The sequence below is a fragment of the Protopterus annectens genome, chromosome 9.part0 (genome assembly GCF_019279795.1).
Source record: "Protopterus annectens isolate FY-2018-M chromosome 9.part0, PAN1.0, whole genome shotgun sequence".
Lineage (NCBI taxonomy): Eukaryota > Metazoa > Chordata > Ceratodontiformes > Protopteridae > Protopterus > Protopterus annectens.
Window position 1 is genome coordinate 623,102,844 of NC_056743.1, and position 14,054 is coordinate 623,116,897.

General features: G+C 40.4%; 1 protein-coding gene across 1 annotated transcript in view; it reads left to right on the forward strand.

Annotated features, from left to right (window-relative positions):
• Positions 1-14,054, forward strand: part of LOC122810886 (zinc-binding protein A33-like) — a 126,421-nt gene that overhangs the window by 42,289 nt on the left and 70,078 nt on the right. The gene's annotated exons all lie outside the window — the stretch shown is intronic.

Here is a 14,054-nt window from a genome sequence, read left to right on the forward strand (position 1 = left end):
GTTACTTTTAAATTTGATTTTAAATTATATTAACTAACCTAAAATAACATTAACCCCATTTATTATTATTTTAAATAGATGAAATCCAAACAACCAAATGTGAAACAAAGGTTACTAAAAATGATAACTGGTAACGTGTATAGAAAATAAAATAAAATTCATTATACGGGTGAAACAAAAACTATTAAATGAATTTAAATAACAATGCAGAAATATTTCGATAAAATACTCATTCATATCAAAGTTAAAACAAACATCAATGCTTCAATATCACAAAATCACACAGAGACAATATCAACATTTCAAACAAAATTTTGCTTACTGAAAACAATACATTGTTTATAGCACACTTTGCTTCCAATACCAGAATCTAAATAAAATGGCAATAAAACAAGAAGCAGAAATAAACTGGATATTAAATTCTCATGTGATGAAATGTGTTTAACCCATCATGCAGTTTGCATTAGGAAGTAAAATGCCACATCATGCATACTTTGTTTTACACTAATTGCAAATAGACAAGAAATAATTTGCTGTCTTCTCTATTTGCCTTATTCTTTTAGAAACATCAGGCCTCAAGTTAACTCACTTTCTCTCTTATTTTTTCAACAGGTATTCTCCTCTCTTGCTCATAATATAGATTGCAGTAACTCCTTCTTTATCCTGTTACTCTCTTAGAAAGGTGACAATCCATTTTAACCTTCTAACCTGCATATCTGCCCCAACGGGCTTTTTTGTTTAAGGCATCCCTACTGGGTGTAATCCCATATAGGGAAAATAAGGTAAACACTGCAGCATGCTAATTACAGCATAAGCAGCTGAACTGTATGCTAATCAACCAATCCATGATGGAGGAGCTATTCAGCAATCTATAAAGCAACCATGTATACTCAGTGCTAGTTTTCCCTGTGAATTCCAAAACCTACTGGAATACAGCCATGGAAAGCAGTCTGCACAGAAACAATGTTAGGGGCTGCTGTTGCTTTAATTCATGCATACATACAACAGGCTGAAGTCTATGCTGCTGCTGCTACTAACAGACCAAGGCCAAGAAGGATTAGAGTTTTCAGACCCTGTTTAACTTATCATAACCTACATGGTGTGGAAATTGTGGAGCACTAGAGGGTGGATAGAGACATACTACAGGAACTCTGCAACCTCTGTCATCCTCAACTTAGAGCCAGGGTAAACCAAAGGGAACCCATCCCAGTGGAGACAAGGGTATGTGTACCACTTAGAATCTTTTATTATATTATTCAGGAGAATTGGAGTCTAAGTGCAGAAACTTTGGATATATTTATCAGCACTGTTACTGTTATCCAGCATTTCAGAATATTAAAAAATTTCTGAAGACTGTTATAGTTTATCAGCTCTGTTATTGGAGACAGTATTCGGATATTGTTGACATCTGTATATAATAAAGCATTCTTAACTAAACTAGAGCATGTACGGAATTCAATTTGAAAAGTACAAATAAAGTTGGTCCATAAAAAAAGACTGGCACCTGTTCAGCACAGTTCTGGGTAATTAATTAATTAAAACATTCATTCCAGTCTTATTCAGTTACTTCCTTCTCATTTCAGTATCCTACAGTCTTATCAATTCTTTCAATGGCGTGCCACCATTAATGGGTGTGACGGAGGGGGGGGGGGGCAATGGTTACAGTTCCAAAGTTCCATAGCAACCTTATCAGCATTCAGACATGTATTCTACAGAACAAACTAGAGAGTACCAGTGTTCATTCAAACAACCTTATCAGCATTCAGACTACATGTATTCTACAGAACAAACTAGAGAGTACCAGTGTTCATTCAAACAACCTTAACAGCATTCAGACTACATGTATTCTACAGAACAAACTAGAGAGTACCAGTGTTCATTCAAACAACCTTAACAGCATTCAGACTACATGTATTCTACAGAACAAACTAGAGAGTACCAGTGTTCATTCAAACAACCTTAACAGCATTCAGACTACATGTATTCTACAGAACAAACTAGGGAGTACCAGTGTTCATTCAAAATGTTACTTAAGAAAAAGAATCAAACTACATCAATAGAGCAGCAGTACTTAATCTAACTTCAACACGGCAACAGTAAAACCTTCAGCTCAAAACATTATTTCAGAAAAAGCCTCAAAAAACTTCAACAAAACAGCAGTACTTCAGAAAAATCTCAAAATTTCACCAGTGTTTCTTCAAAACACGAAGTCTCAAAAAACGTCATACTCACCAAAATACCAGTGGAAAAACATTATCCAGTTAACGGCAACGCACATCACATCTTCAAAGTAGACGACAGACTTTCACCTGGCACCCTGCTCAACATAGCTCTGGGTAATTAGAGAAAAACACTCATTGCACTCTCATTCCAGTTACTGCCATCTCATTTCAGTATCCTACAATTATATCAATCTTTCACTGGGATGAAGTTTTAGGGTTAAGGATGGAGTGCTGACACAGTATATTTAAACAGTTTTGGACAGTTACTGTTAACATTGCAAGAGTAAAATGCACAAAACAAGTTATTCCTGCATGCTACAAGTAACCATCACTGTGAATTTGGTCTTTTTAGACTCATCAGCTAAGACTCGTGCTACAAGGGTAAGGGAAAATAAACCTCAGTGAGGACAATTTAGTATGTTATCAATCATCCCATACTCTAGGGGATGGGAGAAAACTGGAAATTATGAAACACATTCTCCAGAATGTACTTATTTTCACTATGCGGCTTCCTAAACACATTGACAGACAACCAATACAAACATAACTCACATCCAGCAAAATTAGCATCCCATGCTTTGCCACAAAATTTTGTTACCCCTAATAAAATGCTTTATTGTATAACAAAATGCTGAGACATTAAGTAAATAAAATACAGCACTAATCATATTTGGAAGCTTTATATTCTTCAGAAAATACTCTACTAGCTTTCTATATGAATGATATCTATGGAAAACATGTCCTTCCTTTTCTGTATTTGTACCTCATACAGTGTGGCTCTTTGTCCCCGATTTGAATTTGTCTTTCGGCTTTTTCCTGGTTAACGGTTGCCACAGCGGAACTCCGGCCCGCTAATGATTGGCAGTAGGTTTTTATGGTACCGAGTTGCCAGCTCGACGCCCAACCTTGGACGAAGGCACGCCCATTCACACGTCTTTCAGAATGCCACTCGACCGTGGGGAGGACATGCAGACTCCACACAGAAGGCACTCCCCGCTCTTCAGTCAAGAATCGAATGGGAGAACCTCTTGCTGTGAGGCAACAATGCTATCGCTGCACCACCGCGGATACCTCTGATTTGAGTGAACAAGTTAAAATATAAGCAAGCAATGTGAAAAAAAGGATGTTCGGACTTGCCACAGGACACACTGTCTACCTATAAGTGCCCCACATGTTACCCCCAAAATGCTGAAATAATGAGGGTAGGTAGCATGCTCTTCTGTAGTCCAAACAGGCACCATGGTGGGTTACTACAAAAACGGAATAGGAAAGCAACAGTCACATCACGTTACCCAACTTAATGCATGCAAAGGGTCTCACTGCAGAAATCATTCCAGCAATCTTTGCCTGTTCCGTGCCTGTCACAGTAGTGAATATTCAGCAGGGAATGCTATTACACTCCAACTATAAAATGGAGAAAACTTAGAAAGAAACAGAAGTTAATGCAGATGAGTACATGTAAGCTACTCAATAGTAAAACTTTTTTTTTCATTATAAACTGTGTAACTGAAATACTTGTTGTCCTTAAGGGATCATTTACATACCATCCATGTGCCTCCATCACAGGAGGTTTAGGATACTATACAGTAAAAACTCAAACTTGACTGGGTTTTTCTTCCAGTTTATACACACACACACACACACACACACACACACACACACACACACACACACACACACACACACACACACACACACATACATATGAATCAGTGAAAGAGTCCAGGATCAAAGAAGGTATTTAAATGATCTGGAAAGTAACTACTGCAGTCTGTACATGTGTAAATTATGGAGAACTATGTGTATGAGCAGCACAGATTTATGGGGCTACAAGCACAAATTTATCACTCTCAAATCGGCAATTTAGCACCCTTTGTCATCTCTTAAATACATATGCTCTCACACACATACACACACTTTAAAAAGATTTTTTTTTAAATTGCGGAAATGGCAATAACTGAGAAACTGACATTCTGTGATAAAGTAGCAAATGCATATGTTCTTCTTGTTTGTTCTTCTTTCAGCTTTTCCCGGTTAGGGATCGCAACAGTGGAACTCCAGTCCACTAATGATTGGCAGTAGATTTTTACGGTGCTGAGGTGCCAGCTTGATGCCCAACCTTCAACGAAGGCATGCCCATTTACGCATTCCCTTTCGAATGCCACTCAACCGTGGGGAGGACATGCAGACTTCACACAGAAGGTGCCCCGGCCGAGAATCGAACGGGAGAACCTCTTGCTGTGAGGCAACAATGCTAACACTGCACCACCCTGGCAAATGCATATGCAGAGCAAAATCAGGATCCAAAGAACTTTTTTTAAAAAATATGTAATTTGCAATTTATTATTGCGGCATTTGGGCATAACATCTTGTAGAAAACTGGATTGCTAAATGGGCATTTCATGATCACATAGCAAGTATACATAGACATGTCAGTTTAATGATTTTGTTTTCTTTTATACTCCCATTTCTGAATGAATTTGCACTGGCATTTATAAATGAGAACTTTGAAAAAAGCTAAAAAAGGATTTCTAAACTGGTATCTCCATGTATGCTTGCTAGGTGATCGTGAAATGCCCATTTAGTGATACAGTTTTCTACAAATTGTCAACTACAAATGCTGCCATTATAAATTGCAAATGACATCTTCAGAACATGGTGGAACAAAATGAAAAAGCTTCCATGTTATTGAGGAGAATATAAACTTAAGTGAAACAAGAAGAAACTTAGCACTTGTTCAGAGTAAGCTGATAGGGGGTGGAGGGTCTGAGTAATGATGAAACTCGGTGGATGTTCCTGATACAGTATGTGTGACTACCCCTATAAAACTCATCTCGGTCCGAATTTAAAACTCTGTGATTGTCCCTTTAAGAATCAAAGTATAGCTTCTAAGCTAACCAACTGGGAAGGGGAGCAATCCAAACGTCACAGTACTGTCAGGACAGACTTAGAGTTGGGGGATCAAGAAGGGTGCAAACTTTGCCTCTCTAGTCCTGGTGTGGTGTTACAGATTGCAATGCAAGATAATAAAATGTAAATAAATCAATAAATAAAAACTGCGCCCTTTATGAGGCCGGTTTGTACAGATCCCTAGGCGGTCGCCTAGTTTGCTTATGCTTAAGACCGGCCGTGAATGCATCTCCTTATTCTAAGCAGACAGGTTACAGGCTCTCAGTGGCAAAACTAAAGTTGGGGGAGTCTGTATATACATCAACAACAGCTGGTGTGAAGACAGTGATGTCATTAGTATCCATCGCTCAGCTAACATTAAATAGCTTACAATTAAATGTCATCCATTCTACTCTCCTAGGGAGTTGTCAAATATTGTAATAACTGCAGTTTATATACCTCTGAGTGCAAACACTAATGAAGCTCTCACCATCCTATACCAGTTAGCCTGTGATCTTAAAAACAAGAACCCAGAGTGTGTCAACATTTTAGTTGGGGATTTCAATCAGGCCATACTGAAAACTGTTACCAAACTACAAGCAGTATGTAAACTTCTCTACAAAAGGTGATAACACACTTGATCAAGTGTACTCAAATATCAAACATGCACTCTAAGCAGTACCCCACCCCCATCTTGGTAGCTCAGATCACATTTCCATCCTGCTTATCCATGCCTATAAACAGATGCTAGTAAGGGAAAAAATTTTCAAGAAGCAAATAAGGATCTGGCTTGAAAGAGCTGCCTTGGCTCTGCAAGACTGCTTTGAGTGCACTGACGGGAATCTGTTTAAAGAGGCTGCCACCACAAATTAATGTATTCATTTGGATGAGTACACTGAAACACTTGTGGGATACATCCCAAAATGTATTGAAGATGTCACAACCCTAAAGGATGTAACCATCAGAGCCAACCAAAAACCTTGGCTTAGTGAGGTATACGAATTACTGAGAGCGTGTAATGCTGCTTTTAAGGCTGGAGACAGAGACACTTTGAAAAGCGCAAGGCCAACTTAAACAAAGGTATGAGAGTAGCAAACAGGCTTACAGTCTAAAATATACAGAGGCACCTCACTGACCAGAAAGATCCCAAGCACCTGTGAAGATGTATCCAACACATCACAGGCTATAAGCCACCATCCATGTGATGTGATGATAACCCAGACTTTTTAAACAAGCTAAACATTTACTTCAGTACATTCAAGGAATAAAATAGAACCTCACCAAAGAGACTACCACAAATGTAGATGCCACATCACTATGCCTCAACTTGGAAGAGGAATGCAGGAACCTACGCAGGGTTCTCCTGGGCAAAGCAGCCAAGTCTGGATATGATCCTAGGGAGCTACTTAAAATCTGTGCTGATCAGCTGGCACCAGTCTTCACAGACATTTTCAATATATCACTCAGCCTGGAAAAAGTGCCAAAATGTTTCAAGACCACCAACATCACCCCCTGCCCAAGAAACCATCTCCGGCATCATTAAATGATTATCAGCCAATTGCACTTACCTCAGTAGTGATGACATTTTTCAAAAAAATGGTTAAGGATCACATAACATCCTGCCTACCTGCAACATTTGATCCTTTAAAATTTGCATACAGACTAAATAATTCTACTGCAGATGCCATAGCCTTAACACTTCATCACACCTTGGACCACCTGGTAAATAAGGACTGTTACGTATGCATGCTGTTCATAGACTTCAGCTCTGCCTTCAATACAGTAATTCAACAACAACTGCTGTCTAAGCTGAGTAATCTAGGTATAGAAAACAAAATATGCAACTGCTTCTTTGACTTCCTGACTGAAAGGCCACAAATAGTTTGAGCAGGAAAACATCACTCAAACAGCATCACCCTAAACACTGGGGTCCCACAAGGTTGCATACTCAGTCCACTTCTTTTCATAGTTCTAACACATGACTGCAAAGCTACCCTTCACTCAAATAGAATCATTAAATTTGCAGATGACACCACAGTAATTGGCCTTATCAGGAAGGAAGACGAGATGGGCCTACAGGGAGGAGGTGAACCAACTTGTTCATTGGTGTACTAACAACTTAGCACTAAATGTTGGGAAAACCAAGGAAATAATTATTGATTTTTAGGAAAGAGAATAAGCCAAACACCCATATATCACATTAGTGGAAACCCCCTAAGCACACACCCTGTGGTGAGAGACCTGGGTGCACAAGCTGACAATCTCACATTTGACCATTACGTAGCGGCAGTGGTCAGAAAAGGCTTTTACTTGATTCATCTCATAAGTAAAGGATTGCATCCAGAAAAAAGGATGTTATTACCTCTCTGTACTCCTCCCTCATTAGGCCAATAATTGAGTACAATACCTCATTTGGTATGTACCTCTCCAAACACCTGCACCAACAGGGAAGGCCACAGGAATATCTTACAAAGTGAATCCATGACCTCAAACACCTATCCTATGTGGACAGGCTCAAATCACTATCACTCTACTCTGTATCATACAGATTGCTCAGAGGTGACCTGTGTCTCACCTACAAGGGAATCTCAGACCCTGCTCTACTAGAGATGCTCCATATCCCCACTCGAAAGGCTTAAATCTAATATGTGACATTAACAAAACCTGCTGGAGAGACAGGTTTGTCTCCCAGAGGCTGCCCCATCTCCAGAATAGACTCCCTATACAAGTCAAGCAAAGTACGTCACTGACTCTCTTTGAGCACAACCTTAATGAGTGGATGGGTAACCACAAATTTGTCCCAGCAGTTCCACCTGTGTCCCTCACTGACAGGAGTGACAGTTGCTGATTGTGGTTTTTTTTCTGGGGATAAACTCTTGGCTAGGCTTGTAAGGGCCCCAGAGCCATTAGCCTAGTAATCTCCTATGATCCTATAATCATCAATGGTGCCACTGTGGAGAGAGTAAATAGCACCAAATTCCTAGGGATACATATCTCATAAGACCTAAGTTGGGCTACAAACACTTCCTACCTTATAAAGAGAGCCCAGCAATGCTTCCACTTCCTTAGGAGAATTCTTAGAGCTAACTTCCCCCCACAGGTCCTACTTACCTTCTACAGAGCCACGACTGAGAGCGCACTGAAAAACAACATCATTGTCTGGTATGGAATTGCTCACAAGCAGATTGGAAGGAACTGGATAAGATAATTAAACATGCCACAAAAATCATTGGCTCTAACCTTCAATCCCTACAGGATGTCTATTCAAACAGATGCTATGGCAGTGTCTGATAACTATTGAGGGATATACACCAGCTGGCTTATGGACTCTTCAAACTCTTACCAGCAAGGAAGTACAACAGAAGCGTTAGATGCAGGACATCCAGATTCCATAACAGCTTCTTCCCACACCCTATCAGACTGCTGAACAACAAACCCGTAGTCTAACTCGCTAAATGGATAAAACATTATTTATGTACAACATTTCATTCTTATTTACATAACTCTTTGCATAGCTCACTTTGTACATCTCTATCTGCACTACAAAAACTGTAAAGTGTAATTTTATGGTATATATTGGTGGTGGGTAAGTTTTTACATTTGCTCCTCTTTGTGTATTTATAATACTGTTTTTATTTATGCTTATATTTCTACTAAGTCTGTTCCTGTAGTATTTGTTTTGTTTCTGCTGTAAAAAGCTTTCAGTTTTTTTTTACTTTATTTTTAGTATCATATTTTGATTTTGATTTTTAGTACTTAAATTATTATTAATTTAATTTATCTTCTTTCTGTAAATTGTCATTCTTATAGTATGAGCTTGAGTATCGAAATTTTGTGCAGTGATATGCACTTTTTCCTCTGTGTTGATCTGTATGACAATAAAGTTTACTTTGACTTTGACTTTATATGTCACATATGATGGTACTAATTTTATTTCTTTTTTTCCTCTCACCTCAACCCTTATCTCTCTTTTATGTGTCATCAAAATGTCTCCATGTCATCCATGTGCACCACATCACTAAATGCTCCACAGCACAGCAAGGTAGACCAGCCCCAGTGGATCAATCTGCCCCAACTCCACCAGCTACAGCACCAATTTTCAGCATATCTGAGACCCAACCTGGCAGCAATACCTCTGCTGCCCCTGCATTACCTGCACTCTCAGGTAGTGCTGCCCCGGAAGCTGATGCAGTGGCACCCTCTGGGTGAAGTGGTGTAGGTGGTGATTTCATCACATGAAGCGAGTTGCCCGGGATTGTGCATAGGGTCATGCACTGCACCATTAGTGTATGCCTAAGCCAAATAGGCTGCTCTCCCTCATGTTCCAGAGGAGGAGGATACATCAAGCACTCCAGCCACCAGTGGACTAAGATGACAGTGATGGCAGTCTAGAGGGTGAGGACTTGATTCTCCCTATCCCCAAGCTTCACAGGCATGAGCCTGTGTTTTTCCCTCCCTCACCCCAATCATGGTGTCCCTGACCCTTCTGTGTCCATCACCATCCCTGTCTCTTGTCTAGTTTGTCTTGTATGCTTGCAATTGGTTCCTCACTTGCACAACTTACCTGACTCAGACATACTTATGTCCCTTCTCCAACATTCCTCTCTTACTGAAATAAAAAAAAAAAAATGGGCATCTGTCCCACAAAAAAAAAATCATCCTATGCATAGCACTCCATTTTTCACACGTCTTCTTGACACACCTGATTCCATCCAATTGGCTATACAACATGAGTGTGTTTTGGTTACCCCACTTTGTGGAGGTGACAGTCCAAATTCAGTTAATATTCTGCAAACATTTTCAATTTACACTGTTAAAGAAATGGATAGCTATGGTTCTTTCCTACCTCCCTCCTGCACATTCCTGTATTGCTTTCCCTTTATTCCTCCCCCTTGCTTGTTCCCCATTTCAACAGTTTCCTATCTATCCCATTTTAACACATTTAATCTGGTCAAAAAATACAATCACACACAACACACGTAAGTATCAGAAAAAACAATGGATGCCTTCATTTTTGGGCTCTATGTTTGCGCAGAGGTGCGTATCTCTCACCAATGTGCAGCGACTGTGAGTGGCAGCAAAATGCTGCTGTTATATCTGGGCAATGCCACTTAACCCTGATGAGCTATGCCAACACACAGCAACACATGTACTATAAACAATTCATGTCATCGCATTATCAATGTTTATGTAAAAGTATTTAAAAGTATTAGATACACCTGGATTCGAACCCAGTGTCATTTGGGCTCAAAGAGAAATGTGTCAATGCATTTACACCTGCTGCCTGGAGTTAGTTAAGCAGCAGGTGTGTGTTACATAGATTCAGTACTAACTCTCAGACCTTAGAAATGCGGCTTGCATTTGCGCACTAACTATGCGCAAACATGGAAAGTATTGGAAATGTGTATCTCGCATGCACAAACACTTTGCAAACCTGCTGCTTGCTGTGCTATGGAAAAGTAAATATCATTATGTATTACTGCTGTTTACTGTCCATTTCCTGCCTATGACATGAAATTACATGTGAAAACATAAAAAACTGAAGGCCCTATCTAACAATATGTCACATATTTACAATACAGCCATGTGTTGCCTCCCCCAAGCACTGCAACCCTGCTGTCTCGGTACTTTTTCCACAAATATAACACCTACATTACATTAATTAATATCAAATGTATAATATGCAATGCAAACCAGTCTGGTAACATGCAGAACTAGAACTATTTATCCATAAGCCTAAAAAGCCTTATCTGCCAGGCTAGGGAAGGAATCAGAATGGCCTTATCCACAGGGACATAGGTGACCTTCAACACACTTGACCCAACCCATTTTGGTTTTGTCAAGTATATATCTTGCTTATTAAATGTAGTGGAGCTCTTTGATACTGACCCCAAAGATCTGGATGAGGGATAACAGTACATACCGCCTATGATGAGTTATCCAAGGCCTTTGACACTATCCCCCAGGCAGGTATCATAGAGAAAATCTCCCATCTGGGAATTAACCCATACATTACTAGATGGACAGCGAACTGTATCACTAACAGAAAACACACTGTCAAAGTTAAAGACTGCACCTCCACCACTAGACCACATACCAGTGGAATACCAGAAGGATCTGTGCTAGGCCCTCAACTGCTTATTCACTTTCTCTGAAGCCCAGGCAAAGGTAGATGGAATGTAGCTTAGCGAGTTTACAAATGACTGTCAACTGGATGCAGTCATATAGAGTAGCCCAATTATGGTAACATATTACAGAAGGGGATAACACAGACAAATGATTGCTGCCAAACTCATAAACTGAACCTTAAAGCAAACAATGTCTCATTGTTGCCTTTGGCAATGACGTGCCCCTGCTATTTATGATATACATAGTACCCCTCTAATCTCAAAGATGGTGTTGTGAGACTTGGGAACACATGTTGAAAGCAATCTACACTTCAATCATTATGTGTCCATAGAGATGAGGCACCTTAAATAAGGCCATCACATCCAAGACCAGGGAGGTAATAGCTTTGCTGTACTCTACCTTATCAGACCACTAATTAAGTACAATGCCTCCTTCTGTCTGTACCTCACCAGACACCTGCAGCAACTGGAGAAACACAGAGATTTGTGACTGGGAGAATCCAGGGCCTCCAAAACATGGCATATATGGGAGACCTGTCACTGTAGTCAGTATCATGAAGGCTGCTGAGAGATGACCTATGTCTGGCCTACAGAGCAGTCTCAGTCCCTGCTCTACTGGAAATTTTGGACATCTGTAAATCAAATGGGATAAGAATAACTTGCTCCAGAGATCTCTACCTATCCTGTGACATAAGCAGGGGATGCTGCGGAGACAGATACATCTCCCAGTGATTGACACTCCCCTGTGATAGGCTTCCACTACATGTGAAGCAGTGCTCCTCAATGACCCAATTCAAGCACAACCTTGATAATTGGATGGGTGATTGCAAATTCACCCCTGAGGTGGCACCTACATCCCTCACGGACAGGGCCAGTTGGTACTGATCACAAAGTTGCCCTGCTAACAATGAACTTCTAACTATGCTAGGCTTGTAAACACCCTAGGGCCATTAGGCTATTAACTTCCTATGAACCCATAAAGCCTACTTCTTATGAACGTATGAAGCCTCCCAACATATTCTGTCCAACATGGCCTGCTGATGACATCCACTATAAGCTGACCTGCAGTCTTGTAAAAGTCAGACTTGTGTGATGGTGCTTGCGCAAAGAACTCAGTTCTGTAGTCTGTGTACTTAAATAGGTAGGAGTTCTGTTTTCACTGCAGTCAACTGTGTGTGTGTGTGTGTGTGTGTGTGTGTGTGTGTGTGTGTGTGTGTGTGTGTGTGTGTAGGAGTTCTATTCCAATGCCATGGATTGACAGTATTTTGATACTTGCACATGCCTACACATCCATTTCATGCAGGCCTCCCAACATCTTCTCTCCAACATGGCCTGCTGATGTCATCCACTATAAGTTGGCCTGCAGTCTTGTAACAGTCAGACTTGTGCTGTGGCTCTTGCCTAAAGTATTGAGTTATGTAGTCTATGTACTTAGGTAGGAGTTATATTCTCACTGCAGTCAACTGTATGTGTGTGTGTGTGTGTGTGTGTGTGTGTGTGTTTCTGCTCAACATACACTGCTGATGTCATCAACAATATCTGCTTTGTGTATATGCACCATTCCCATCAGGGCAGGGTCAGAGACTGACTTGTCAGCCAGGTAGAAGTCACCTCATCCTATATGATACAAATTACAGTGACATGGCTTTCAGTCTATTAACATACATCATGGCATGGTTTGTAGGCTCTGTGTTTTCTCGATGAGAAACCCCTGTGGTCTCTCCAGCTGCTGCATGTGTCTGGTGAGGTACATGCAAAAGAGAGCATTATACTCTATTAGTGTTCTGATGAAGTTCAAGTACAGTGCTGTAATATAATCCTGAGATCTAAATACAATGGAGTGATTTATGATGTGCACACCATAGGCTTTCAGTACCAGTGTGGAAGCTTGGTAGTCGAAGTTCAGATTGTAAGTGTGTTCCCCGTGCTTGCATCATTGGGTTTTAGCATATCAGAGCTATTGTCAATGCTGTAATTAGCATGGAGTTCCATTTTTCAGAAGGACAACATAAAGACACATTTCTGCATTTATTTCTAGATTGTATGGCTTTTTCACCAATCATTTGTCTGGGTTAGCTATTCATGTAGTATGTTATCATCATAGGTGAACACAATGATTGCACCCAATATGCAAGAATTAGCAAACTTGGTAAGCCAAAGGCCGCATACTTTAGCCTGAACCGTCGAGAAATAGATTCCAAACAGTAAAAGGCCAAGCACAGATCCCCAGGGTGTGCCAGGGGTGACAGCTCTACTGGTACAGGTTGATTCACCAACTTTCACAGTATGTGTTCTGTTGATGAGCCAGTTGGTAACCCATCTAGTGATGTAAGGGTTAATTCCCAGCTGGGAGAGTTTCCCAATGATACCTACACGAGGAATTGTGTCAAAACCCTAGGACATATCACAATAGGCAGTATGCACTGTCTTACCTTCATCCAGGCCTATCATAAAAAAATCAATGGGCTGTGACAACATCAAAGTCACATAGGGTGTGACTCAGCACATATGCCTTCCTGATACAGTTGAATGCACACCTCAACACACCCTCCACATGGGCTATGTTACCACAGAAGAGTGTACATCAATATACATCAATGCATGCATGTACAGACACATCCTGACTCTCCTCAACTGCGAGGTTCACCAACATCTCATCATGAACTTTTTCTAAATGGTCACTAATAATATCCTGACTATGTGCAACAGACCTGTGTGAGTTGTTAATGCTACATCATATCAGTTACATCTGATAGATGTCCTCAAAGAGATCATCAAGGGCATGCATGATGACAACACTATCATCTTATGGAAC